Source organism: Sus scrofa, chromosome 17, assembly GCF_054392235.1.
Source record: "Sus scrofa isolate SSC_HxYL_T2T_F1_AM1 chromosome 17, Sscrofa_HxYL_maternal_Yorkshire_Landrace_v2.0, whole genome shotgun sequence".
NCBI classification, from domain to species: Eukaryota; Metazoa; Chordata; class Mammalia; order Artiodactyla; family Suidae; genus Sus; species Sus scrofa.
Window position 1 is genome coordinate 49,143,808 of NC_139399.1, and position 27,678 is coordinate 49,171,485.

Sequence of the window (27,678 nt, forward strand, 5' to 3'; positions counted from 1 at the left end):
GGTTAAGGATCCAGCATTGTCACTGCAGTGGCTTGGGTCTCTGTTGTGGCATGGGTTTGACCGCTGGCCTGGGAACGTCCATATGCTGCAGGAACAGCCAAAAAAAAAAAAAAAAAAAAAAAAAAGTCCTGTTTTGGTAGTTCCCATTGCGGCTCAGCAGCAACAAATCCAATGAGTATCCATGAGGACGCAGGTTCAACCCCTGGCCTCACTCGCTGGGTTAAGGATCCCTTATCGCCGTGGGCTGTGGTGTAGGTAGAAGACGAGCCACGTTGCTGTGGCTGTGGCCTAGGCCAGCAACTACAGCTCTGATTCGACCCCTAGCCTGGGAATTTGGGGTCGAATGGAGAAGTGACTTTAAATCCTTCCCTCACACTATATATAAAAATCAACTCCAGGTGGTCTATAGATTTAAATGCCAAAATAAATCTAAAACTTTTTTAGGAGGGAGTTCCTGTCGTGGTTCAGCAGAAACATACCTGACTCGCATCAATGAAGAGGCAGGTCCAATCCCTGGCCTTGCTCAGTGGGTTAAGGATCCGGCATTGCCATGAGCTGTGGTGCAGGTCGCAGACACAGCTCAGATCCTACATTGCTGTGGCTGTGGCGTAGCCCAAAGGCTGCAGCTCCAATTTGACCCCAGCCTAGGAATTTCCATATGCCCCAGGGGGTGTGGCCCTAAAAAGACAAAAAATAAAAATAAAAAAATAAAATAAGAAAGGTGAATTCATAGAAATGGTGTAGGTATAGCTGAAGTTAGGAATCACAAACTAGGAAACTTCTGAAATCTCCTAGTCTTGACTGGGAGGAATAAGTTGGTGGCCAGCTGACCCCTTGAATTCTCTGGAGAACTGTCCTTCTGGCTTTGCTTTGGGGGCCCCCTGGTGGCCCTAGTCAGTACTGCCTGCAGACCAAACTCCTTCCCAGATCCCCTCATCCTGAGTGACAAGGAACCCCAGTAGGAAGAGGGAGGAAAGCAGCTAGGGAATGGGGTTGTGGAGCCTCTGATTCAAGAGCTGCCTCCTGCACCGAAGAAGCTCTTCTGCTTTGTCCCTCTTGCTGTTTAGTAAATGCATTTACCTACTTCACTTCCTGGCACTAAGCAGCCAAGACGTTGAATTTAGGACCGTGACAATTGCAGACCCTAGGGCAGTGCCAACTTGACCACCATCTGCATTTTTTTTTCAGGACCATACCTGTGGCATATGGGAGTTCCCAGTTTAGGGGTCAAATCGGAGCTGGAGCTGCTGGCCTACACCACGGCTCACAGCAACACCAGCTCCTAAACCCGCCGAGTGAGGCCAGGGATCGAACCTGCATAACTCATGAATACTAATCGGGTTCGTAACCTGCTGAGCCACAATGGGAACTCTGTCCACCCTCTGCTTTTTTTTTTTTTTTTTTTTTTTGTCTTTTGTCTTTTTTGTTGTTGTTGTTGCTATTTCTTGGGCCGCTCCCGCGGCATATGGAGGTTCCCAGGCTAGGGGTTGAATCGAAGCTGTAGCCACCGGCCTACGCCAGAGCCACAGCAACGCGGGATCCGAGCCACGTCTGCAACCTACACCACAGCTCATGGAAACGCCGGATCGTTAACCCACTGAGCAAGGGGCAGGGACCGAACCCGCAACCTCATGGTTCCTAGTCGGATTCGTTAACCACTGCACCACGACGGGAACTCCGGACAATTTTTTAAGTTAAAAATATTTTAGGAGTTCCGGAGTTCCCGTCGCGGCGCAGTGGTTAATGAATCTGACTAGGAACCATGAGGTTGCGGGTTCGGTCCCTGGCCTTGCTCAGTGGGTTAAGGATCTGGAGTTGCCATGAGCTGTGGTAGGTTGCAGATAAAGCTCTGATCCCGCATTGCCGTGGCTATGGCATGGGCCGGCGGCTGTAGCTCTGATTAGACCCCTAACCTGGGAACCTCCATATGCCACAGCTGCAGCCCTAAAAAGCAGTAAATAAATAAATAAAACCCACGCATGGTGACTGTGTACAGTTTATTGAATGGATGGGTGGAGAGCAGATTGACAAGCAGCTGCCAACTCAAGAGAAAAACTCCTGGTTGCTGAAGTCATCCAGGCGCAGCATTGAGGCTCAGGGCCAGCCTTCCCTGTCCACAGCTCCCCCACCCCCCAACCAGGGCAGTGTCGGGACTCAAGAGATGCCAGTCCCAGGGCTTCCCCTCATCTCTGTGCTGAGGGAAGGGTTCTCCCATGACTCGGCGCAGAGGGCAGCGAGCCCTGGTGAGGCTTCGTGTGGGGACCTCCCTCTCCATTCTGTCCCGCTGCTGTGCACACAGTGGATGAATCTAAAACAAAGGACAGGCAAGACGATGGTTTGAAGTTCCCATCTGCACAAACTCGAACCCGTCAACCCTCTGGCAGTGGGTTCCCAGCCCTTGGCATTAAATCACCTTAGGGAGAAATACCAGCAATCCCAGAACCCAAGTCACCCCAAGGTCACTGCCTCATGGCTTGGGGACTTCATTCCCTATCTGAGGCTTACCTAGAAGAAGCCCACAAGCATTACTTTCCAGCACCATCTTCAAGTAACAGCTCAGAGGATCCCAATGGAACAGGCCCAAGCTCCCAGTTTACACAGCCAAACTAGATGTCACCTGAATATACAAGGTAATAAAGGGAAAAAAATCTCAGAAGTTCAGCTTTTAGAATAAATAAATGACTTTTCAAGCAGTTCTCAATCAGGGCAGCTAAGTAGATGGACCAGAGCTTAGCACCATCGGCAGGGGCTCTGACATGAGTTCCCACTGCATCTTGATCAGAGGGATGGACCAACCTTGGCAGCTCACCCACCATCGTCATCTGCCCAGCCTGTCATGTTGTTCTGCAAGTACGATCAAGCCGAGAAAGGCAAGAGAAAAATTTTCAACAAGGCTTGTTGGGTGCCCAGATGGTTGAGGATCAAGACTGCCAGGCCCATTTGAAGGACAAACGAGGAAACATCAAGGCTTGAGGACATTACACAAGTGAAACCCAACTCATCGCACGGTGTTAACCCAGAGATCTGAATTCCCAAGCCTGGGACTAGGAGTGGGGGGTGATAAACGGTCTTTTAAAAATTGTCATCATCACCACTAAATCCTCCAGACTGGCTGAGCCCCGCGACCAGGGACTAGGCAGTGTGACAGGGCAAGTCTCTGATGCAAAAGGTTTGAAAGACAGGAAATCTCAGGTGTATTAGATGACTACCACTTGAATTAGGTGGTTCACATATATTATTCTCACTACCTTCACATCATGAGATCTGGCGAAACAGGTTCCCATCCTCAAATATGAGAGTCTGAATGTACACAGACGAGAACGACAGAGAAGCCCTCAAACCAAAGTGGGGATGAATGGGATGAATACCCAGACCTCTCCTTCAGTCTCACCTGTTACCTGGGAGCCAGTCATGCCTCTAGGGGGCGCCGTGTTGCCTCTTCAGGGTCACCGAGTAATGAAAGCACCATTGCAGAGTTTCAGCCTTCCACCAACACATCTGTAGCATAGAAAGGCAGGTCAGCCCCCTGCTGAGGGCTGACGACATGGCTGGGGACTCCGCCAGCCATCTAATACACCCACTGATGTGAACCAGAAAGCTAGGGAGCCTCAGAACCACAGGCCTGGGAGTTTCTTCTCTAGTGAAACTCTGGGGTCACCCTTTAAAAAGAGAACCTACAAAAGCACAGATTACAAGGAGGGCTACACTTGGCCAGTCAACACCCTCTTCTCAGTGCCTGACAAGACTCCTCAGGTTTTTGGGAGATGGTGACAAATAGAAACTTTTTTACTGATTCAGAATTGATAGAACCCCTCTTTGCCCCTACATCTGGCTCCCATCTTTATTTTCCTTTCTCCATATACTTGACATCACTGACTGCTGGAGCACACATTGTGTTCCAGGAAGAGTAAAGGAGCAGAGACAACACACCAAAGAGCCTATAAGTCAGGGGCTACAATGAATAATGTATTTTTATGGACTACCCTCCCTCCACTCGTGTAAATTCATAGAGCAGAACTCAATTTACAGTTCTCCCCCGTGCCCGTCAGCACCACCTAGATTTTTTCCAGGTGAGGTCCAAATATAAATGTATAGACTGGAGTTCCTGTCAAGTGCCTCCTCAGCTCCAAAGACAAAGTGAACCCCACTAGTGGGGGGCTAGCCTGGTCACCATATCACATGCGGGCCAGGAAGGCCTGAGCTTTGAAAGGAATGGCAGAAGACAAAAGCTAGTGTGTGAAAGCTCCAGGGTTTGGAAGGGATGGCTGAACCCTTCAAACACGGGGAAACGGCTTTCAGCGACTCCTCTCCCTGCAGTATCAATGACCAGGGCACCACAGCCCACGATCACTTTCGATGCAGGAGCAGAAGAGGATGCAAAGAGCCAGGGTGGACAGGAGGCTGGCGCCAGGGGCCTGGGGAATGGCCTGAGCCAGGGAGAGCAGACCAGCCAAGCACAGCTTCGGTTGTATCCTGCAGACGCCTCGTCACCTCCCTGCCCAGGGGGGAGTCAAGACGCTTCGGCATAAAAACCTAGACACTGGGCTGGAAAAGACCAGGATCGTGTGGTCACGTGATCATGACTCCATCATGAAAATCTTATTAAAACCTTCGCTGCTGGAGCCTCCTGGTGGCCTGGTAGGTAAAGATGCAGCACTGTCACCCAGGAACTTCTGCATGCTGAAGGTGTAGCCAAAAAAAACAAAACAAAAGCTCTTCACTGCTATTCCAGCTTTGATTTTCAGTGGAGTGTGAGACAGGGTTGCAGAGCTAGATGTGTTCAGAGGTGGGCCCAGAGTCTCCGGTGCCTAAAGCCACGCAGCCTCCATCACAGCAGTACCCAGCCTGACACACCAGGACCCAGGAGATGCCCCAGAGAGCCCTTCATCCAAACAGGTTTCTAGAGAGGGACTGCCCTACAGCAGGACGCCACTGTCACCTCACTTCCCTTCACATGATCACCCACGCCCAAAGGAACATGAATGTGACTTTAGAAAATACACACACAATTCCAAAGAAAGGTCCAAAAACCTTACCTGAGGCCCCAGGGTCTAGCGCCTGGCTGACATGAAGAGGAACCTCCACGGAGCCTGTGTACACAGATCCACCTGAAAGAGCAACGTCGTGAACAGGCACTCACAGCAGGCCCTGACGGATAGATAACACTTGGCACGGGAGCTGGCAGGTCCTGGCACCCACAAACCTGGGCTGTTACTGTAGTACCTGAATGGCCACACCTACTGTCTCAGAACAAGACAACTTAATTCTAGGAAGGGGTCCGCAGATCACCTATGACAGGAGTAACACCCATGCTATCTGATGTGCCAACTGTGATTAATTTGTTGCCAACCAAAAGACCAGGTTTGGGGGAACATACCAGGGCTGACTGGCAGCAACTAGCATGGATGGGGAAAGGTAGCAGGTGGTGTGAAAAGGCCAGTAGAAGGAAAATCCCCCTTGTCTGGACTCGGAAGAGGCGACACCTCAAATCACTCACGAGAAGCAGTCTTGATGCAAACAGCAAGAGGATTTTTATTCCAAGCGCGCTGGGGCCCACAGTCGTACGCCACGCAGGGGTAGAGGACTGCGGCCCCGAGGGCGGAATCGGGACAGCTTTTATGGGGTTCACAACAAAGCCCGCGCTTCGCAAACCAATCATTTTAAAACATCGAGAGCCCGTGCTCCGTGGACCAATCATTTTTCTACAGTTCTGGAGGTCCGCATTTGCGCGGGCTCCTGGGCGGAGTGACAGATTGCAGTTGAGATAGGTCACTAGGGCTTTTTAGGAAGCTGGAGTTAGGGCTCTTCACTACCTTCTTGGGGTCTTGGAGGGTTAGGCTGCATTTTCATCCTTTCATTCCCCACTTCTTGTCTTGTGAATAGTTCTAATCTTAGAACTGGGAAGGCTAAAGGTCAGTTTCTCCTTGGCTCGGAAGGCCTTGGTACTGTTGCCTAAGTACCATGATCTGGACTGCACTCACTCGTTCTCTAACAAAGGCAACAAACCTATTAATTAAGCAAGGCCCAACTGTAAGCAACAGGAGCAGGACCACTAGGAGTCCCATCAGAGCAGAAAGCAGGGTGGTCATCCAAGGAGACCTGTTGAACCATCCTTCAAACCACCCCTGGTCAGCCTCTCTTTCCCTTCGACGTCTCTCTAACCTTTCTCTAAGCTTGCTCATGGAGTCTCTGATGGCTCCTGAGTGATCCACATAGAAGCAACATTCTTCTCTTAAGGCTGCACATAACCCACCTTCTTTTAGAAACAGCAGATCTAATCCCCTCCAGTTCTGTAGAACCACTTCAGACAAAGAAATCAGGGATTCTTCTAGGTTGTTAACAGATTCCTCTAAGGCTCGGAGATCTTCTGTTATGGCCGCATGTAGCTCACCAAGTCCTTTTTCTAGCTGCTGTGGTCCTGTGATCAGGGCAGCTGTCCCTGTCCCCACACCAGCCATCCCTAATCCTAGTATAACGGCTAGGGTTAAGGGTCACGGGCTCTCTTTTTGAGCGGGTAGGCCGATAGTCATACTCATCGATGACTACTTCCTCAGGATGGTAGTGTACCCAGGGGACGAGCTGGACCATGACACAGAAATCTTTGGATTGGTTAAAGACTGTGGTAGAAACACAGGGAGTTAACCCAGTATTGCATGCCCACCATCAGTTATAACCAGGTACTAAATACTGATTTTCTAAGGCCTGCTCATAAACCATAGTACTATTGCAAAGGTGTTGGTGGGATGGGGGAGCTTTTCCTATGCATGTCCCCTTCCCGGAAACTTCAGTGAGGGTGAGCTTATTTCGGGACCCCCATGTACATTGATTTCTATGCTCTTTGGTCACATTGAATTTCCCTTCTCTAGCCATTCCCTCATAATAAGGAGGCCCTGAGGATAGACAAAGCCAACAAGAAGAACTGGCATCGGGGTCGGTGGAGTTGATGGCTTGGAAAGCTCCCTGGATGAGACTGAAGAGTCTCTGTCCTGTCTTAACAGGAACACCGGGGGAGTTTCTAGGCGTGTTGGTAGGAAATCAATCCAGTGGTACTGTTGTCAGGCGGCTGTGTTATGTCAGGCCGCAGCGAGGTTAACTGGGGCACCGGCAAGTTGTGTGGTGGCTCCAGGGCCGGGGGCCCCTGTTCAGCCAGTACTATGTTGGGTCCCACTGCCACAGGGGGTTCCGTCCCCGTCTCTATCCTAAGGCGAATAGTTAAAGTGGACCCTGCTCCCCCTCCATATTTATAAAAAACTATTCCCCAGCTCATACCATTTATCCACTTTTGAATATTTTCCTGTTTTCCTTTTTCAGTGAAACTTATCTTTAGATAATCTAAGTCTGATGGGGAGCAGCTCTTATCTTTATATAGTTCCATCACTTTGTACTTGCCCGGGCCGGAATTGACAAAGGAGAATTTTACCCGGTCCTGGAGAGAGATCGGCCATTTCCAGTCTCCATCGTTGGAGGTGACGCAGCTCCATCTCCCACAGAAGGATTCCCTGGAACCCCCACAGTATTCCTCTTTCTCTGTGCCTGGGCAGCAATAGAACCCATAACTACGGACTAGGTTGGGAGGTGTGCTTTTAACAGCGGGGTTAATCAATCGGAGGCAGAAATGCAGTTCAGGCCACCAGGTGCCTCTAGGAGCGACACCTCGAGTGCTATTAACAGTGACACCCGTATCAGGGTCAATAATCAGCCACGTAAGGGATAAGGGTCTATGGGGGTCCGAGCTGTCTATAAGGCGTTTACTACTGGCCTGGGGAGTCACTGTTAGAGTAAGGAACCAGGCGATGGAGGCGAAGCTTAAGGGGATTCTCAGTCTTTTCGGCTCTCCACCCCGAGTCGGGAGGTGGCGCCGGCTTGACGTGGGACGCATGGATCCAGGTGGAGATTCCTTCGACTTTCACAGCCGTTGGTGTGGTCAAAAGTACGAGATAAGGGCCCTTCCACCGAGTCTCGAGGTTTCCTGCACGGTGGCGTCTAACACTGACTGAATCTCCCACTTGGAAGCGATGTGGAACTTGCAAGTCTCCTTCTCCTGAGTAGGCCTCCCGGAGCTGCTTCCACGCTCGCTGCCTCACCCACTCAAGCGCCTTGAGCCTAGAGAACAAAGGCTGGGAAAGCAGCACATCAGCACTATGTACAGAGGCAATTTCTACCAATGGGGGGGGGGGGCATAGAGCAATTCATAGGGGGTCAGCCCAAACTGTCCAGGGGTGTTCCTAACCCTGAAGAGCACAAAGGGCAGGAGAGCTATCCAATCATTAATGCCAGTCTCTGTGGTCAATTTGGTGAGGGTCTCTTTAATGGTTCTATTCATCCTCTCTACCTGTCCTGAGCTTTGGGGTCTGTATGCACAATGCAATTTCCAATCAATCCCCAATGTCCTGGCCAGTCCCTGACTTACCTGGGCAACAAAAGCTGGACCATTGTCTGACCCTATTACTGTAGGTATTCCAAATCTTGGAAAAATTTCCTCCAATATTTTCTTAGCCACCACGGTTGAAGTCTCCTTCTTAGTAGGATAAGCCTCTACCCATCCTGAAAAGGTGTCTACAAAAACCAACAGATATTTGTTTCCGTATTTAGCTGGCTCTACCTCAGTGAAGTCCACTTCCCAGTGAGCGCCTGGGTGGCTTCCCCTTAGTCTCTTTCCCGGAGGCATTCTGGAAGGATTAGCATTAACCAGCTGGCAAGGCACACAATGTTTGACCACTCCCGGGTAGTCAGCCACTCCCGGTAGTCTCAGAACATGATAAGGGGATGTTCTGACCAACTGTTGCAGATGTTTAGCTCCTAGGTGGGTTAGACGATGCATCTGTTGGACATACTCTAACCCTTCTTTGTGGGGTAGGATCTCCTTCCCATCTGAGGTATAGCAGGTCCCCTCTGGGATCCTAGAAAACCAGTCTATCTTCTTTATCTCCTGCCTGTCTTCTAGGGTGTACTGCCGTCCGGGTTCTGGGGCTTTGGACGTTTCTATTATAGGCAGAAGGTTAACACCCTGGGCTGCCTGCTTGGCGACCTGGTCGGCCATCTGGTTTCCTTTCGAGATGAGATCTTTGGCTTTCTGATGCCCAAGGCAATGTATAATGGCTAGCCTTTTTGGCAAATGTAAGGCCTCCAACAAGCTTAGAATTTCTTCTTTGTTCTTGACTTCCCTCCCTGCTGAGGTAAGCAACCCCCTTTGTTTATAGATGGCCCCGTGCACGTGCGCAGTCGCAAAGGCATACCTGCTGTACGTATAAATGTTTATGGATTTCCCTTCGGCCAGCCGCAAAGCTTGTGTGAGGGCCACGAGCTCAGCCTTTTGTGCTGAAGTCCCTTCCGGCAGGCTGCTGGCCCAGATCGTGCGGGTCCCGTCCACCACCGCTGCCGCCCCAGCCATCCTCTTACCTTCCACTACATAGCTGCTCCCATCAGCGAACCAGGTCAGCACTTCTCCAGTCAGCGGTATGTCTGTAAGGTCCTTGCGGACCCGTCTCCTCAATCAAAAGTTGATGGCAATCATGAGTCAATGGTTCATCAGTCTCTTCAGGCAGAAGAGTGGCAGGGTTGAGAGCAGCTGGTAGAGTGAACGTGATCCTCTCTGTGAGAAGCAGGCTTTGATAGTGGGTCATGCGGGCGTTGGTCATCCATCGGTCTGGGGGCTGCCGGACGATGTTCTCCAACGCATGGGGGGCTATTACAGTTATATTCTGTCCCAAAGTCAATTTGTCAGCGTCCTTGACCAGTATGGCCACGGCTGCGATAGCCTTCAGGCATATGGGCCAACCACTGGCTACAGGATCGAGCTTCTTTGACAGGTAGGCAACAGGTCTCCTCCATGGTCCTAGGGATTGGGTTAAAACTCCCCGGGCTACCCCCTTACATTCATCCACATAAAGGGTAAAGGGTTTAGTTACATCAGGGAGGGCCAGAGCAGGTGTGCTCAGCAGGGCCTTTTTGATAGCATCAAATGCCTTCTGGTGCTCAGGAGCCCAGGAGAACTCCCCTTTTTCTTTGGTTAGCGGGTAGAGTGGGGCTGCTAAGGTCGCAAACCCCGGGATCCACAGTCTGCAAAATCCAGCTGTCCCCCAAAACTCTCTCACTTGCTTGGCTGTGGTTGGGGCCGGTATCTGGACTACAGTTCTCTTCCGTGCCTCCGTCAGCCATCACTGCCCGTCCCGCAGACTGTACCCCAAGTATGTTACCTCTCTCCTGCAAATCTGGGCCTTTTTAGCTGAGGCTCGGTAGCCTAGGTCAGACAATTTCAGTAGTAGTGCCTTCGTACCTTCTAAGCAGTCCTGTTTGGTGGCTCCCACTAGAAGCAGGTCATCCACGTACTGGAGGAGGGTCACCTGGGGGTGTTGGATCCTGAAGTTGGCCAGATCTCTATGTAGGGCTTCGTCAAAGATGGCCGGGGAGTTTTTGAACCCTTGGGGCAGTCGGGTCCAGGTGAGCTGTCCGGTTCTTCCCGTACCTGGATCCCTCCACTCAAAGGCAAAAAGTGGTTGGCTACTGGGGTGTAATCTCAGGCAGAAGAAGGCATCTTTTAAGTCCAATACTGTGTACCAGTTCCGTTCGGGCAGGAGAGCGCTCAAGAGGTTATAAGGGTTCGGGACCATTGGGTATATGTCCTGCACCCTTTTATTGACCTCTCTCAAGTCCTGTACTGGTCGATAATCATTGGTCCCAGGCTTCCTAACCGGTAGCAGGGGAGTATTCTAAGGGGATCGGACAGGAACTAGGATGCCCTGTTGGATTAATCTTTGAACATGCGGCCAAATTCCTTCTCGAGCCGCTCTACTCAAGGGGTACTGTCTGACTGATACTGGTGTAGCACTGGCCTTCAGCTGAATAACCTGTGGGGGAACTTGCTTTGCCAAACCCATCCCTGCGGTTTCTGCCCAGGCTTGGGGAAACTGCTCCAACCAGGACTGTATATCTTGATCAGGCTTTACTAGGGGAGAATATAGTCGATATTCATCATCTAATTGGAGGGTCAACACAGTGATGGGTTTGTTATTCGCAGACACTTCTGGTTTTCCTTGTTCAAAAGAAATTTGAGCTCCGATCTTGGTCAGTAAGTCTCTACCTAGGAGGGGTATTGGGCACTCAGGGATGACGAGAAACGAGTGGGTTACCCGTCCCACTCCCAAGTCAACGGTTCTTCGGGTAGTCCATGGATACTGCCGTTGCCCTGTGGCACCCATCACCCAGGATTTTTTATCTTTTAGTTTTCCTAATGGCTGTAGCAGCACTGAATGCTCCGCTCCAGTATCAACCAGGAACTCAACTGGTTGCCCCTCCACCTTCAAAGTTACCCTGGGCTCGGGGAGGGGGTCCGAACCCCGTCTCCCCTAATCTTTACCTTCTTCCAGAGCTAGGACCTTCGGTCCTTTGTTTCCCTTCTTGGGGCAGTCCCTTGCCCAGTGTCCTTTTTCTTTACAATACGCACACTGGTCCTTGTCGAGTGGGGTCCTATTGCCCAGGTTCCCTGACTGTCTAGGGCCTGACCTAATTTTCCTAAAATCTCTCTCTCCCTGCTGCTCTTCCCTTCAACCACTGAGGCCAAGATCTTAGTCAAATTCTTCTCTTGCCGTCTATCACGTCTTTCCTCCCTTTCTTCTTTCTCCTTTTCTTTTCTCTGTTCCTTCTCCTCTTCTGTCTCCCTTCTGTAATACACCTTCTCTGCCTCTTTCACTAGATCACGTAACTCAGCCTCCTGTAACCCTTCCAGTCTCTGAAGTTTCTTTCTGATATCCAGAGCCGACTGCCCTATGAAGGCCAGGGCCACTGAGGCTTTCTGGGCCTCCGAGGTAGGATCAAAAGGGGTGAACCGCCTGAAGGCTTCCATGAGCCTCTCAAGAAATAGGAGGTTCGTTCGGTCCCTGCATCACCTCTCTTACCTTAGCCAAATTAGTGGGCCATCTTGAGGCGCCCCGGAGACCCGCCACCAGAGCCTGGCGATAGATTTTCAAGCTCTCCCTACCTTCAGCCGTGTTGTAGTCCCAACCAGGGTGAGTCAAGGGAAATCCCATGTCAATCTCATTTTGCAACTGCGTGGGTCGCCCGTCGGCCCCAGGAACATTTTTTCTAGCCTCTAACAGAATTCTCTCTCTCCCCTCGGTTGTGAAGAGTGTCTGCAGCAGCTGTTGACAATCATCCCAAGTAGGCTGGTGAGAGAACATAAGGGACTCCACCAACCCCGTGTGGCGTTGGGGATCCTCCGAGAAAGGGGGATGGTTAGTTTTCCAATTATAGAGATCTGCAGAGGAAAAGGGCCAATACTGGAGGGGCTGCAATTGGCCCCCCGGCATGGGAGGGCCATAGGTGCGCAGCGGTAATGTCACGATCTCGTCTGTCCACTCCAGGGTGGCACCCCTCTGGCTCCGAGTCCCGGCAGCAGGTCCCTCCGCAGCCGGAGCTCCAGGAGGGGCAGAGGGTCCCCTCGCAGCACCCTGTGCCGGATAAGGGGGTGGGGGTGGGGGAACAGGTTGGGGTTCCGGCCAAGTCGGCGGCTCCTCAATCTCAGGGTACATATGAGGAGAGAGCTTGACTTTTTCAGCTGAGTGTTTGTCTTTCTCTCCAAGAGCCAGAACTCGGGGACCTGGCTTTCTTGGTTTATTCAGCCATGGTTTAACCCATGGCGGAGGATCTTCTGCCAAATCTTGCCACGTAAGGATATAGGGCTCCGGATCAGGATGAGAGCCGGGTCCAGTCTGAAAAATAATTGCTTTAACAGCCAGGATAATCTCAGAATTAGGGAGTTCCCGTCGTGGCGCAGTGGTTAACGAATCCGACTAGGAACCATGAGGTTGCGGGTTCGGTCCCTGCCCTTGCTCAGTGGGTTAACGATCCGGCGTTGCCGTGAGCTGTGGTGTAGGTTGCAGACGCGGCTCGGATCCCGCATTGCTGTGGCTCTGGCGTAGGCCGGTGGCTATGGCTCTGATTCGACCCCTAGCCTGGGAACCTCCATATGCCGCGGGAGCGGCCCAAGAAATAGCAAAAAAAAAAAAAAAAAGAATTAAAGGTCCCCTCTGATGGCCATCCAACATCGAATGTCGGCCATTCAGAGGCACAGAAAGTCTGCCAAGGTCCCTTCTTAACCTGAACTGACAAATTATGAGCCCCAGATTTAACTTCAGTCCAATGGTCGAGAGTCAAACTAAGGGGGGGTCGTCACCGTCTGTCCCATATTAAAACTGTAGACAAGGATGCACAAGACAAAGACACACGAAACAGAAACCAACAGATCCAGACACACGCGACCCGTCCGTGTCTTCCACAAGCAGGCAAAAGAGTTGGACGGCCGCGGAGGGGGAAGCTTTCACTTCAACAACAGAACTCGGTCCTCTGACCGACAGTAGGAGACCACCAGGAGTCCCTGGCTCTCCCCACCTCCCGGGGCGTCCCCCAGGGCGGCAGCCTGTGATCCTCCTAGCACGTCTGCTGATCACAGTCCCCCAGTCCTTACGGTCTGAGAGGACAGCTGCAAACCAAAAGCACGCATCACCGAAAACAGACACTCAGAACAGAGATGCCGGCCGGCACACACGTTCCAAAGGGGATCCCTTTACCTCCAAGTCGGTTCTCGGGTGTGAGGGGTGGTCGCAGGGTTTCCCAGACAACGCACCAAATGAAAAGGCCAGTAAAAGGAAAATCCCCCTCGTCTGGACTCGGAAGAGGCGACACCTCAAATCACTCATGAGAAGCGGTCTTGATGCAAACAGCAAGAGGATTTTTATTCCAAGCGCGCTGGGGCCCACAGTCGTACGCCACGCAGGGGTAGAGGACTGCGGCCCCGAGGGCGGAATCGGGACAGCTTTTATGGGGTTCACAACAAAGCCCGCGCTTCGCAAACCAATCATTTTAAAACATCGAGAGCCCGCACTCCGTGGACCAATCATTTTTCTACAGTTCCGGAGGTCCGCATTTGCACGGGCTCCTGGGCGGAGTGACAGATTGCAGTTGAGATAGGTCACTAGGGCTTTTTAGGAAGCTGGAGTTAGGGCTCTTTACTACCTTCTTGGGGTCTTGGAGGGTTAGGCTACATTTTCATCCTTTCAGTGGGCCCCTGTCTACCATCTAGTATAAGGGCCATGGACATACACAGCCTTGACTATTCTGTGCTTCGTGCAGGTCAGTTATTAGGAAACCACCCCCAAAGGGCCACAGGCCCTGCTCGTGGCCAGGATCAAAGGTAGATGATAACAAGTCTACCTTTCATTACAAACTCAACACTTCCAGTGAGAAATGAGACAGGCTCAACCCCCACAGACTGGCCTGCTGGAGGGCATGGCTCCCTGACCCTGCAATAGGAGAAGCCCTGGGCCCCAGCACCCTGTACCAACCAACTGTCACCACCAGCTCTTCAGTTGTTATTTTTGTCCAGGTGCCATGTATCAGGCAACACACACAACACAAAACACGACAGAGGCACTGCCCTCAAGATTACAGCATGCGGGGGGACACCCAACAAGTCCACACTGTCCAGGAGGGATTAGTGCCGAAGTAGGGCTGAGGATGTGGGAAGGACTGAGTGAGGAGAAGGCAGAGCAAGGGTCCAGGAAGGAAGTCCTAGGAGCTAATGGGCCCCAAGGTAGCTCCACCACCAGCCTAGAAACACAAACTTCTGAGACAGGGCCCTGCTCGGGAAAAGGGGCACTCAGTGGACGTGTTCGAAAGCTCCAGAGTTTGTAAGGGACAGGACGGGCCCTCCAAACACGGGGAAGTGCTTTCGGCAGTTCCTCTCCCTGCACTATCAATGACCAGGGCACGGGCAGCCCACCATCACTTTCGAATACAGGGGTGAGCTGGGAAGGGAGGCCACTATCAGAACCCCAGGAAATGGCCTGGACCAGGACAGACCAGCAGACAGTCATGGCCCAGACTTACAACCAAGATGACAAAGCCACTGCTGACAACTTACAGTCCCTGCCAAAAGCCTCAGGGAAGACTCACAGCACAAATACCAACCTCTTGCCACCACAGCAGCATCAGGGGCTGCCAGGAGCAGGAGCAGAATCAGGCCCAGGCGGAGGACACTGGGAAGCAGCCCCACTGTACTCTCTCTCACACACACACCCCCATCTCATTACCCAACACCTCTGCTATCGCAGCCTGCAAGGAACTGAAGCTCTAGAGAACCAACAGGCCATCACTTACCTGAGGCTCATAGCCAGGCTCTTCCTGACCACATCTCCCATACGACAGCAGTCACGTGACACTCCTGCAGAGGACAAGAAGCCAGCAGGAGATGAGCCCACCTGGCAGGAAATCATACTCACAAGAGAAAAGGGTGTATGTCAGCAGGGATTCGGGTCTCGGGCGGAGAAGGCACTACAGCCCAACTCCCTCCATCCTCAGACGGCCTCATGCTTGGCCCCTGCCAGTCACTAAACCTGTCCCATTTAAAAAGGACAAGTATGGAGCCTCTGAACATGAGGAAAAACCTGCAACTTTCCTCTGCCTGTATGACCAATGACCGGGTCACAGGCAGCCTGTAATCACTTCAAACCCAAAGGCAGGAAAGGCCATGGAGCTGCAGAGATTGGAGACTAGAGTCAGGAGACCACAGCTGTGATTTTCTCCCTTTTCTTTCTTTTTTTTTTTTTTTCTTTTTTTTTTCCTGATTTTTAGGGAGGGCGGCAATGGCACCATGTGGAAGTTCCCAGGCTAGGGGTCGAATCAGAGCTCTAGCTGCTGGCCTACACCACAGCCACAGCAACGCAGGATCCGAGCTGTGTCTGCAAACTACACCGCAGTTCACAGAAACACCGGATCCTCAACCCACTGAGCAAGGCCAGGGATTGAACCCGCATCCTCATGGATCCTAGTCACGATGGGAATGCCCCATTCTCCTTTCTTAAAGGCTCACATCACAGAAACCAGCACTGAGCCAGGCAGAGGTCATTCAACAGACTCCAGGTGCCAGGAGGCCTCTAAAAGGCGGTGGGAGGGGGAAAGTGTGGGAAAGCTCCAGAGTTTCTAAGGGACGGAACAGGACCTCCAAACGGGGAAGTGCTTTCAGCAGGTCCTCTCCCTGTGCTATCAACGACTGGGGCACAGGCAGCCCATGACCACTTTCAAAGGCTGGGGCAAAGAAGGGCACGAGGAGAGCCAAGCAGAGGAGCCCACATCAGCAGCCGGCTCTCCACCCAGCCTGGGGGAACAGGCCCAGCCAGACCCAGGACCCCAAGGGCCACCCTCACTTCATGGCAACAGCCCATCTCCCCTCATCAAGTCAGGGCTGGGGAAGACCAACTTCAGATGACAATGCCTCAATTGCTTATCACCCCACAAATACCAGCTGAGTACCTACTGTGGACCAGGCATTATGGGGTCAAAAAGGAAAACACAGACCAGGTCTCTGCCCCCCGCCCCAACTCCCACTCCAAAGAAAGTAAAGCTCAGGAGAAAGAAATAACTCACCCCAGATCCCACAGATAACGACGAGCTGAGTCAGGCTCTGACCCCAGGCCCTTCTGGCCCCCAGTCCCAGCCCCATCCTCCTGCACCAGGACTTGGCAGACAACTCCCACATTCCCCCCGCCCCCCGGAGCCCCAGAACCACCCCGCTGCGCTGGGGCAGGAAGGCCACAGCCCCCAGGAGCAGCAGCACTTACCCAGGGGGCACTCAGCCCCTGCAGTGCGGGTCCGGGTCCTGCAGGAGAGAAGGGGGCGCCGGCTGAGGCAGGGCCCGCAAAGCCGTCCGGGGGAGGGTCTTCATCTGCGCAGGGCCTGGGCAGGGAAAGCGTGGGCAAGGGCGTGAGTGCAAAGCAGGGGGACAGGAAGCCAGACTCTGCCCCTCTGGGGCCCTGGACGCGTTCTCAACCTAAAGTGCAAAGGACCCATCATCTGTAATATGGAGCTTTTATCACTTCCCCGTAAAGATTTTTGAAAGGAAACGGGATAACGATGACAAGGACATTAAGTGGGCAATCGACCAGCAGCTGGGGGGATGAAACGCTGGAGTGGAGGTGATGAATGGTGAGTCTGGGGCTCTGCCACGCCTTGGGCCGGGTTCACACAGAACCTCTCGCGGGACATCGAGCCCCCGCGTCGCCGGACCCGTCCCCAGTCTCTTGCCATCAGCAAGGACAAGTCTCCCCACGTGGTGGGTAAGGCCGAGGGCCCGACGTTCCGAAGCGGCGCCGGCCTGTGGCCCCGTGACTCGAGGCCCCTTTGTCGAGAGCTCGAATCCCGAAAAGTCCACAGAGCGAGGCAGAGAAAGAGAGCTTGGAACCGGGCTCAAAAATGGGAGCGAATCTGGGCTCTTAACTAACCTGCGCGTGGCCCTTCCCACCCCCTCGGGCCTCAGGGGGCAGGAGAAGCAGGCCACATAGTAAGCGCTCCCCGCAAGGAACTCACCGAGGAGGCTGCAACAGACCGCAGGGGACAACGGCGGAGATACAGCCAAGAGTGTGGGAAGGCGCGGAGGTGCGCGGATGCCGGCAGATTGGGAGGACACGCGGAAAGTGCAGCCACGAGAGCGGAACACTGCTCCAAACACGCAGCGCCGGCGGAAGTGCAGCTGAGGTGGACGCCTGAGGCCTAGAGCGGCGGCGGCCGGGGCCGACCCTGCGCACACCGTCCTGCAGCGCCCCCTGGTGGAGTGGAGCCCAAGTTCTGCGTCTGGATGACCGTAATTTCCCAAAGTAGTCTGGAATTTTGGAAATAGCATTCCCTCGCTCGTTTTGCTTTTCTGTGTGTTGTGTTTGTTGTCACTTATTTGTCATTGATTTGTAGGAATTGTCACTCTTCCATATAAAGAGCTTTAATTATCAAGAGCTCGTGTTGATTGTGTTGAGTTTGAACAACAGAGCTCTTGTCCAATCAACCATCGTATTCAGAGTACTTAGTTTGGTGGCTGGCACAGTTGAACAAATAATGAATTCTGACCATATACTTATTCGGACATTGCCAGACTAAAATATTATTCCGATGACCTGAAACTGGAACGTGAGGATGACAAGGAGGTAAGCCTAAAGCAATGGGTTTTGCTAAAACTTCATCCTAAAAGTAAAAGCAGCCTTGAAGCAGAGGAACTTGATCAAATTTGCATTTCGGAGACCTGTTCAGATTTGCATTTCAGGGAGCTGATCAGATTTGCATTGTGCCAGAGAAGGCAGACAAAATGTTCCATACTCCCAATGGCAGAGCAAGACTGGCTTGAAAGGGGACTCATGGACTCTAACCTCACAAGCACTAGCACTGCCTGCATCCTGGGCCAGGTGTATCTCTCACACCTGAAGCAACTCTGCCACCAACTCAGCCCACATTCTGAAATGCAAGCAGCTCACCCTGTGTCTGAGCAAGGGTCTCTCCCCACTTCAGATTGCTGGCACTCACTAGGTCAGCACAATGTGGAAATCCAGGGAAATGGGGAGTCTCTGAGGATGAGAACACTCCCTCTTCCGTGCCTGGGAGGAGGCTGTGTGATTCTGCGATTGGGGATTTCCATGAGAAGGGGCCATCTGATGTTGTAGCTGTGAGCATGCTGAACAAAGGGGTCTGGTGTGCCCACAGCCCTGGTGTCCTCTCCTGCCTCCCGCTCTTGCCCTTCCTCTACGTGTGGATTTGGCTAAGTGACCAAACGTTGCCCAGCCTTAGTTTTCCTTTTCTGGAAAATGGGCAGAGTCATAGTTCCATCACAGCATTGCTATGAGAATTAAGTGAAACAGTTCACACCAAGAGCATAGCACAGAGCAAATGGCCAGGCATGGTAGTTGCTATACTTCAGCATATCTGAGAAAACTCAAGTCTTCTGTCACTGTGAGGACACTGTGGGTTATTTAGGAGGCAGAGAGAGTGTGCTCTATTTGAAGAATCTAAGGCAGCACTATCCAGGAGAAACAGAATGCCAGTCACACGTGATTTTAACTTTTCCGGGAACCATGTTAAAAAGGTACCAAAAAAATGAAATTAGTTTTTGTTTTTTGGTTTTTTTGTTTGTTTGTTTGTTTGTTTTTTGTCTTTTTAGGGCTGCACCAGAGGCATATGAAAGTTCCCAGGCTAGGGGTTGAATCAGAGATGTAGCTGCCAGCCACAGCAACACTAGGTCCGAACCACATCTGTGACCTACACCACAGTTCACTGCAAAGCCAATCCTTAACCTCCTGATGGAGGCCAGGGATCGAACCCGTGTCCTCATGGATGCTAGTTGGATTCATTACCACTGAGCCACTATGGGAACTCCTGAAATTAATTTTTTTTTTTGGTCTCTTTTTTTAGGGCCACACCCATGACATATGGAAGTTCCCAGGCTAGGGGTCAAATCAGAGCTACAGCTGCTGGCCTACACCACAGCCACAGCAACACAGGATCGGAGCCAAGTCTGTGACCTACACCACAGCTCAATGCAATGCTGGCACTGAGCAATGCCAGGAATCTAACCTGCATCTTCATGGATACTAGTTGGGTTTGTTACCTCTGAGCCATGACGGGAACTTGGGAACTCCTAAAATTAATTTTAATAACATTTTATTTATCTCAAGATAACCAAAATATTATTCCATCACGTAATTGATATTTTTAAATTATTAATAAGATAGTTACTATTCTTTTTCTTTGTACAAAGTCTTTGGAGTCAATGCATATTTTATACTGACAGCACATTGCAACTGGGGTTGGGTACATTTCCGGTGCTCTGTAGTCACATGTGTCTGGCGGCTGCTGTGTTCATTAGGGCAGGTCTAAGTAGCAGTGACAGCTGTGACTCAGACTCAGTCCCTGGCCTGGAAACTTCCATATGCTGTGGCTGCAACCCTAAAAAAAATTTTAAATTAAAATAAAAGAGGGGGAATTATGGATTCTGTGTCTTAAAATAGTGCCGCCAGTCCCCCCCATCCCAAAGAAGGAGAGCAGGAAGAAGCACCTCTTTCTCTGGAGATCCTCCATCACCAAAAACTTGCTAAATGTTACCTGGAGTTGGGGAGCACAGGTGACCCATACCCAACCCACTCCTCAGTCAAAGGTTCGTTGTCTCCTTCAGCAGGTGTAGACTCTGGGGTAGGAATGTCTGCCTGTTGCCTAGGAGGTTCTGTCTTGGAGGGAGCCTGCCAGGTCAGGGGAACCCAGTCATAGGGCACCAGGGGAAGGGGGTCTCTAAAAAACCCCTGAAATTGGGGCTGAAAACACTCAGCATTTATTTCATGCCCAACCTGGAGATAAATATTCCCCCACCTCACTCTTCAATCCATTTGGGGTTTTTTTAATTGAGGAATAGTTCCGGTTTTTTTGTCTGTTTTGGGGGGTTTTTTTAGGGCTGCACCTGCAGCATATGCAAGTTCCTAGTCTAGGGGTCAAATCAGAGCTGCAGCTGCCGGCTCTGTGGCCACAACACAGGATCCGAGCCCGCATCTACAAACTATGCTGCAGCTCGTGGCAACACTGGATCCTTAACCCTGAGTGAGACCAGGGATCAAACTGGTCGCCTCATGGATAATAGTCAGGTTCTTAACCCACTGAGCCACAATGGGAACTCCCTGAAGTACAGTTGATTTAAAATATCGTGTTAATTTCTGCAGTACAGCAAAGTGATCCAGTTATACATACATACATATGTGTGTGTATATACACGTTATATACATATCACATACATACATGTATATATACACATGATATACATATAACATCTATATACATATATGCATGCATGTTCTTTTTCATATTCTTTTCCATTATGGTTTATCACAGAATGTAGAAAATAGTTCCCTGGGCTATACAGTAGGACTTTGGTGTTTATCCATTCTCTATAGAATAGCTTACAGCTGCTAACCCCAAACTTCCAGTCCATCCCTCCTCCATCCCCCTGCCCCTTGGCAACCACAAGTCTGTTCTCTATGTCTGTGAGTCTGTTTCTGTTTCATAGATAGGTTCATCTGTGTTATATTTTATATTCCACATAGAAGTGATATCCTATGGTTTTTGTCTTTCTCTGACTTTACTTAGTATGATAATCTCTAGATCCTCCATGTTGCTCCAAATGGCATTGTTTCATTCCTTTTAAGGGCTGAGTAATATTCCCTGGCATATATGTACCACATCTTCCTTATCCATTCATCTGTCAATGGATATTTAGGTTGTTTCCATGTCTTGGTTGTTGTGAAGAGTGCTGCAGTGAACATAGAGGTGCATGAATCTTTTTGAATTGTAGTTGTGTCCAGATATATGCCCAGGAGTGGGATTGCTGCAGTCCATCAGTTTTGATCCTGGAGGTATTAGGAGTGGGGTAGTGGAAAGAAACCTGGTGAATAGAAACACATTCAGATAAGCAAAGAGAGAAGGTTCCCTTCCCCTCCCAGCAGACAGCAACCCACCCTATGCTTGGCCCCAGCTGGTGGAGAGCAGAGATATTTAACCTATCAATGATCATTGGAAACATGATCAATACGTTAGAGGGACACTTAAGATAATCAAATGGAACCTATGTTCTCCATTTTTAGTAATACAAGACTTATTACTTAAGAATGATCAGAGGGAGTTCCCGCTGTGGCTCAGTGGTTTAGGAGTCCAACTGCAGCGGCTTGGGCTGTGGTGGCTCAGGTCCAGTCCCCAGCTTGGCACAGTGGGTTAAAGGATCCTTCAATAGCCACAGATGTGGCAGCTCAGATTCAATCCTTGGCCCAGGAACTTCCATATGCCACAGATGCAGCCATTAAAAAAAAAAAAAAAAAAGTAGTTCCCATTGTGGCTCAGCAGGTTAAGGACCGTATGTTGTATCCATGAGGATTCGGGTTCCTTCCCTAGTCTCGCTCAGTGGGCTCAGGATCTGGTGTTGCCTCAAGCTGCAGCATTGCCATGGCTGTGGTGTCGGCAGGAGCTGCAGCTCTGATTCAGCCCTTAGCCCAGGAACTTCCACATGCTGCAGGTGCAGATATAAAAAGAAAAAAAAAAGGTTAAAAAACTTATGAGGACTAACTGATATTTTTCTAGGGGCAAGGAAAAGATATTTCTACTTAGAAATTCTAAAGAGATAAGCAAAGAAAAAAAAATATATATATATATAATTGCACACCAGAAGTCCACCTTTCAACATCCTGGTCGCCTGCATAAAGGACTGGCTGGGAGCTGGGAGGCCAACATTCCACTCTCCTAGAGTTTGTGATGTCACAGTGGCTGAGAGATCCTTGGAATCTGGAGCCCCTTCCCGCTGGGAGATGAGGGTCTCAGCTGGCCAGACAGACTCTTCCAAGGACGTGATGCACACGGTCTAGGCTGGAAGTCAGCAGCTGGCCTGGCCCCGCAAGACCTGCAGGAGCTCCAAGCCCCACGCCCGCAATCAGAATGATCAGCATGCTGGAGGTCTTGCTGCTTGTGTCCGTCTTCCTCCTCCTCTTCTTACTGATCCTCTGTTACTGCATCTTTCTGGAGGAATAGGCTCCGGCTCCTGCAGGCTGGGATGGAGGTCTGTTGGTAGCCTGGGCCATCCAGCTGCCCAGGACCTCTGCCACCCCATGGCCTGGGTCTGGGCCTGTTTGGAGATCTCCAGCAGCCCCGGGCCTTCAGTGGATGCTCGGACAAACTGAGATGCAAGGGTCTCCCCTCCAGGGTCAGCTCCCAGCATCCCCTTCTCTCTGGGTCTCCTGGCTGGGCCCTCTGAACCCCCAAAGCCTCTTTGTCACTAGTTTTTCTTCTGATTCATTTTTGTCCTAGGCTGAAAGCTACTGGTTCTGGAGCAGTGATCAATGAAGGTGTAAATGGCCCAGGCCTCTGCCGTGGGGACAGACAGAAGAAGAGGTGGCTCCCTCCCTTCAGAAACTGGCCGGGCTGAGCCCTGGGGGACCAGAGGACCTAGGACTGATAACCTTGGCCAATGACATCGAACTCTCTTTCCATTGGTGGTGGACAATCCTTGAAAGCAACCTTCTTGACAAATAAATCTGGATGGTCTTCGCTAAGTAACTTGGGCTTCCCTAAGCAATAACTTTGGCTCTCCCTTGCTAAGTAACTGAGATGCTTGTGTCTAATTACTTAAACTTTCCGGGCTTGAGAAACATTAACTTTCTTGCCTTTCTATGTGGGCATTCCAGGATAATGATATTTGACTTTGGCTTGTTATCTTTCACCATGGTAGCTGCCTGTATCGGTTCTTCACTCTTGGGGACCTTGGGTTTTCTTGGCCAAGGGCAAGAGACACCCTGAGCTATTTTTTGGGAACTTCCAAAATATGAATAGAAAAATTCTTCTATGATTTCACCATTAGGTATGACACTGACAGTTGGTTTCTGATATATATTCTGTTTTTAGAATTTTAAGAATTTTAAAAGCAGCAAATGGATATTAATTTCATCAAATCACCATAATCATACTCATGATGATGGTAACCAAAATGTATAACTGTCTTAATTTTTTTTTTTTTTTGCTTTTTAGGGGTGCTCCTGTGGCATATGGAGGTTCCCAAGCAAGGGGTCCAATTGGAGCTGCAGCTGCTGACCTACGCCACAGCCACAGCAATGTGGGATCCAAGCCACGTCTGCAACCTACACCACAGCAATGCCAGATCCTCAACCCACTGAGGAAGGCCAGGGATCGAACTCATACCCTCATATATACTAGTTGGGATTTTTTTTTTTTTTTTGTCTTTTTGCCATTTCCTGGGCCTCTCCCTTGGCATATGGAGGTTCCCAGGCTAGGGGTAGAATGGGAGCTACAGCTGCTGGCCTACACCACAGCCACAGCAACAAAGGATCCGAGCCTTGTCTGCAACCTACACCACAACTCACGGCAACCCTGGATCTTTAACCCACTGAGTAAGGCCAGGGATCGAACCCGAAACCTCATGGTTCCTAGTCGGATTCGTTAACCACTGAGCCACGATGGGAACTCCTACTAGTTGGGATCTTAACCCACTGAGCCACAATGAGAACTCCTATCACTATCTTACTATAAGCCAACAACAATTAAAAACATTACGATATTCATATATTTCAATATATTACTTTATTTTTAAATTTTTGAGTTGTAAAATAACACATAAAAGCTACCATCTTAACCATTTTATTGTATTTATTTATCTTTATTTTTATTTTTAGGGCTGCACCTGTGGCATATGCAAGTTGCCAGACTAGGGATTTAACTAGAGCTGCAGCTGCCACCTACAGCAATGCAGGACCCAAGTCTACCACAGCCGCAGCAATGCAGGATCTGAGCTGCATCGGCGACCTATGCCACAGCTCGAGGCAACATCGGGTCCTCAACCCACTGAATGAGGCCAGGAATCAAACCCACATCCTCATGGATACTACTAGTGTTCATTACTGCTGAGCCACAACAGGAACTCCCTATTTTATTTTCTTTACTACTCTTTCTTTTTTTTTTTTTTTAGTTTTTAAAAACCTTTATTGAGGAGTTCCCGTCGTGGCGCAGTGGTTAACAAATCCGACTAGGAACCATGAGGTTGCGGGTTCGGTCCCTGCCTTTGCTCAGTGGGTTAATGATCAGGCGTTTCCGTGAGCTGTGGTGTAGGTCGCAGACGCGGCTCGGATCCCGCGTTGCGGTGGCTCTGGCGTGGGCTGGCAGCTAGAGCTCCGATTGGATCCCTACCCTGGGAACCTCCATATGCCGCGGGTGCAGCCCTAAAAAAAAAAAAAAAAGACATAAAAAAAGGTGACCCAGTCATCCATAGACACATATTCGGTTCAGTTGCGTCAAGTACATTCTCAATGTTGTGCAACCAATCCCCAGAACCCTCTTCATCTTGCAAAACAGAAACTCTGTACCTGATGACCAACAACTCCCCATTCCTTCCTTCCCCCAGCCCCTGGCAACCACCATTCTGCTTTCTGTCTCTGAGTTTGACCACTCTGGGAAGCTCGTATAAGTGAAATCATATAGAATTTGTCTTTTATAACTGCCAGGGAGCGAATCCTCATGGTTACTAGTTGGATTCACTACAGCTGAGCCACAACAGGAACTCCTACTTCTTTGTCTTGGTGACCAGTAGCTCCAAGTGGCTGGTGGCTCCGCCTCCTCCTCCTCCTCCAGCCTCCTTAAGCCCCCTATGCCCGCTCCTGAAAGAGCTTGGTCCAGGCAGACCTAATCACCAGCCTGCTCCTGCCTGGGTGGGTCCCCAACACATCACCTCCTGGCAAAAGACACACTTGAAATATCCATCCCTTCTGGAGCTAGCAGAGCCTGCTCTGCACTTTTGTTTTAATGTCAGCAGACACACTGCTCACTGACACATAAGGACAAGCCACTGAGCATGGACCGTCTGAATGCCAAGAGCCAAGGCTGTCACGACACATTTATTTCGAGCTCTCAACATGCTGCCTTGTTTGTTTGAATCCCCAGTTAGGTAAGCCAGTGACATAGATGGGAAAGTCAACAAGATTAAGCAAAATGCCTGCAGTGCCTCATGCAACAGCCAACCCCCTGATGGAATACCTTAATAACTGGCCGTTTGGGGCAAGTTAAGGCAAAGACTCAGGCTTTTAGCCAGTAGTGTTGGTGGCAGAACCCTCACTTATGCTGGAAAAAGAATTATATTATTAGAAAGCTTAGGTAATTGAACAAGAGGAAGGGCAGAGGTGGAGCTGGGCTTCCAAGACAACGAATGCCAGCAACTGAAATTTCACCAGGGACCCTGCCTCAACTCTCCTTTCCCTGTGTGTGGACTTCTGACTTTACTTTCACTCCATTTAAAAATTTTGTTCACTCCATTTTTTCTTTATGGTGGAGGGGTGGGGGGGAGAACATGTGCTGGGTTTGCCCTGAAGTACATCTCCATCCATCTTCCACTGAAGGTATGCAGGACTGCCATCTACGGTTGTGCAGGTTGTGCACTGCCCAACTTATGGAAGCACTATTCACATCAGAGTCTCTGGTTGAGAAGCAGAAATGTCAAGGATGCTCGGCTGAGCATGGAAAGCACTTGACATTTTCCTAGCACTTCCCTCTCTGCTCCAGCCAAGTCACACTATGTCCTGCCATCCTGAAGGAGGGGGTTCAAAAATCCCCATTCTAATCCTTAAATGGGAGGTTCTTCTAATGAAGACCCTTCAGAATATATTAATTTTTGTTTTTTGTCTTTTTAGGGCTGCACCCGCACCCCATGGAGGTTCCCAGGCTAGGGATCCAACCGGAGCTGTTGCTGCCAGCCTATGCCAGAGCCACAGCAACACCAGATCCGAGCTGCATCTGCGACCTACACCACAGTTCATGGCAACGCCAGATCCTTAACTCACTGAGCAAGGTCAGGGATCAAACCCGCAACCTCATGGTTCCTAGTCAGATTTACTTCCGCTGCGCCAAGATGGAAACTCAAAGAATATCTTTAAAGGGCAAAACTTTAGGAGAGTCCCCCCACCCCAAGCTTCATGAGGACAAGCAGAAGATAATTAAACCTGTGACAGTGAAACCCGTGCAGGTCCATTAGAACAAAAGAAAGGTGTACGAGAAGTGGAAGAACCCTCTGAGAAATTCAGCCCTTAACTCCATGACCGGTGACACTAGAACTCTTAATTCTCAAAGTTACTTCCACCTTTTTGTAGGTTTGGGGAGAGTTACCTACCTCAGAGATCTCTCATCTTGGGGTGGGTTGGGAGGTGTTGACCGTGCATAGGCTCCTAGGTGCCCTGGTGTTGAACATGTGTGGACCTGAGGGGCTCTGGTTTGTCCTGCTTGGGATGCTCAGCCAAGACCCATCTCCTTCCTTTTTTTTTTTTTTTTTTTTTTTTGGCTTTTTAGGACCCAAGGCATATGAAGGTTCCCAGCCTAGGGGTCGAATCTGACCTACAGCTGCCAGCCTACACCACAGCAATGCGGGATCACAGCCACATCTGGGACCTACACCACAGCTCACAGCAACACCGGATCCTTAACTCACTGAGTGAGGCCAAACCTGTATCCTAATGGACACTATGTTGGGTTCTTAACCTACTGAGCCACAACAGGAACGTCTAGCCTTTTCTTTTATTGACCTTGTCTAATTTGGGATCGTGATTATTATGCGAATTGAGAACTGTTCTTTATTGTCTGGGAGACTGTGTAAGGCTGCAAAGCTTTGTTGAACTTACGTATGAAGACACCTGGGTTTGATGTCTTCTTTGTGAGAAGATTGTTAACTACAGATTCAATTTTTTAAAGTATTATACAATTATTTAGGTCTTCTATTTTTCCTTAAGGCACATCTGTCAAATATTTTCCAGGAATGTGCTCATTTTACCTAAATTTAAAATTTTATGGGCATTAAGTCAAACACATGGTTCTCTAACCTTTTACTCTCTCCTCTGACTGTCCCAAGTCCTTTTTTTATTCCTAAAATTGTTTGCCTATGTCACTTTAAATATGGGTATCCTCACTTTCTGCCATTTTACTTTATTTGGATCATTTCAGTTGTCATTTTTTCAGTAAGGATCATTTTCTCCTCACTTTTTAAGCCCTCAAGATCCAAAAGCAGACACATGGATTTTTTCTTACACTTCAGAATCAGGTGAGTTCTTCTCCCACTGCAACAATGGAAATTTATCTTTCTTTCCTTGTGTAAACACTTGAAGATCATCCCTTACAGGCCATGCAATGAGATGCTCTATCCAGCCTCTAACTTCTTCACCTCCCAACATAGACATCTACTCCCCCGTCCCTTCCCCCACATCAGCTTCTGAGTCTTCCTTTTTCTTTCTTTTCTGAACATCTTCCCATCCCCCCTTCTCGGTTTGAGCCCTTCAATACCCCACTGCGGCGCAC

The 27,678-nt window shown here is 50.2% G+C and overlaps 2 long non-coding RNA genes and 3 other non-coding genes across 5 annotated transcripts; 1 reads left to right on the forward strand and 4 right to left on the reverse strand.

Moving 5' to 3' along the window:
• Positions 1-1,983: 1,983 nt before the first annotated feature.
• Positions 1,984-18,211, reverse strand: LOC100627949 (uncharacterized). Its single transcript, XR_014831980.1, has 9 exons — positions 18,191-18,211; positions 17,359-17,594; positions 16,614-16,728; positions 15,154-15,217; positions 9,400-12,707; positions 5,037-5,108; positions 3,392-3,498; positions 2,506-2,617; positions 1,984-2,308 (listed from the first exon to the last, which is right to left on the reverse strand). It is a non-coding gene; the product is annotated as an uncharacterized LOC100627949 (long non-coding RNA).
• LOC146395303 (small nucleolar RNA SNORA71) lies at positions 4,234-4,364 on the reverse strand. The gene has a single exon (XR_014832999.1). It is a non-coding gene; the product is annotated as a small nucleolar RNA SNORA71 (small nucleolar RNA).
• On the reverse strand, positions 14,664-14,796 carry LOC146395304 (small nucleolar RNA SNORA71). Its single transcript, XR_014832996.1, has one exon. It is a non-coding gene; the product is annotated as a small nucleolar RNA SNORA71 (small nucleolar RNA).
• Positions 15,955-16,085, reverse strand: LOC146395305 (small nucleolar RNA SNORA71). Its single transcript, XR_014833002.1, has one exon. It is a non-coding gene; the product is annotated as a small nucleolar RNA SNORA71 (small nucleolar RNA).
• Positions 18,212-22,120: 3,909 nt separating the features above from the next.
• LOC146395306 (uncharacterized) lies at positions 22,121-22,889 on the forward strand. Its single transcript, XR_014832317.1, has 2 exons — positions 22,121-22,396; positions 22,645-22,889. It is a non-coding gene; the product is annotated as an uncharacterized LOC146395306 (long non-coding RNA).
• The last annotated feature ends 4,789 nt before the right edge of the window (positions 22,890-27,678 follow it).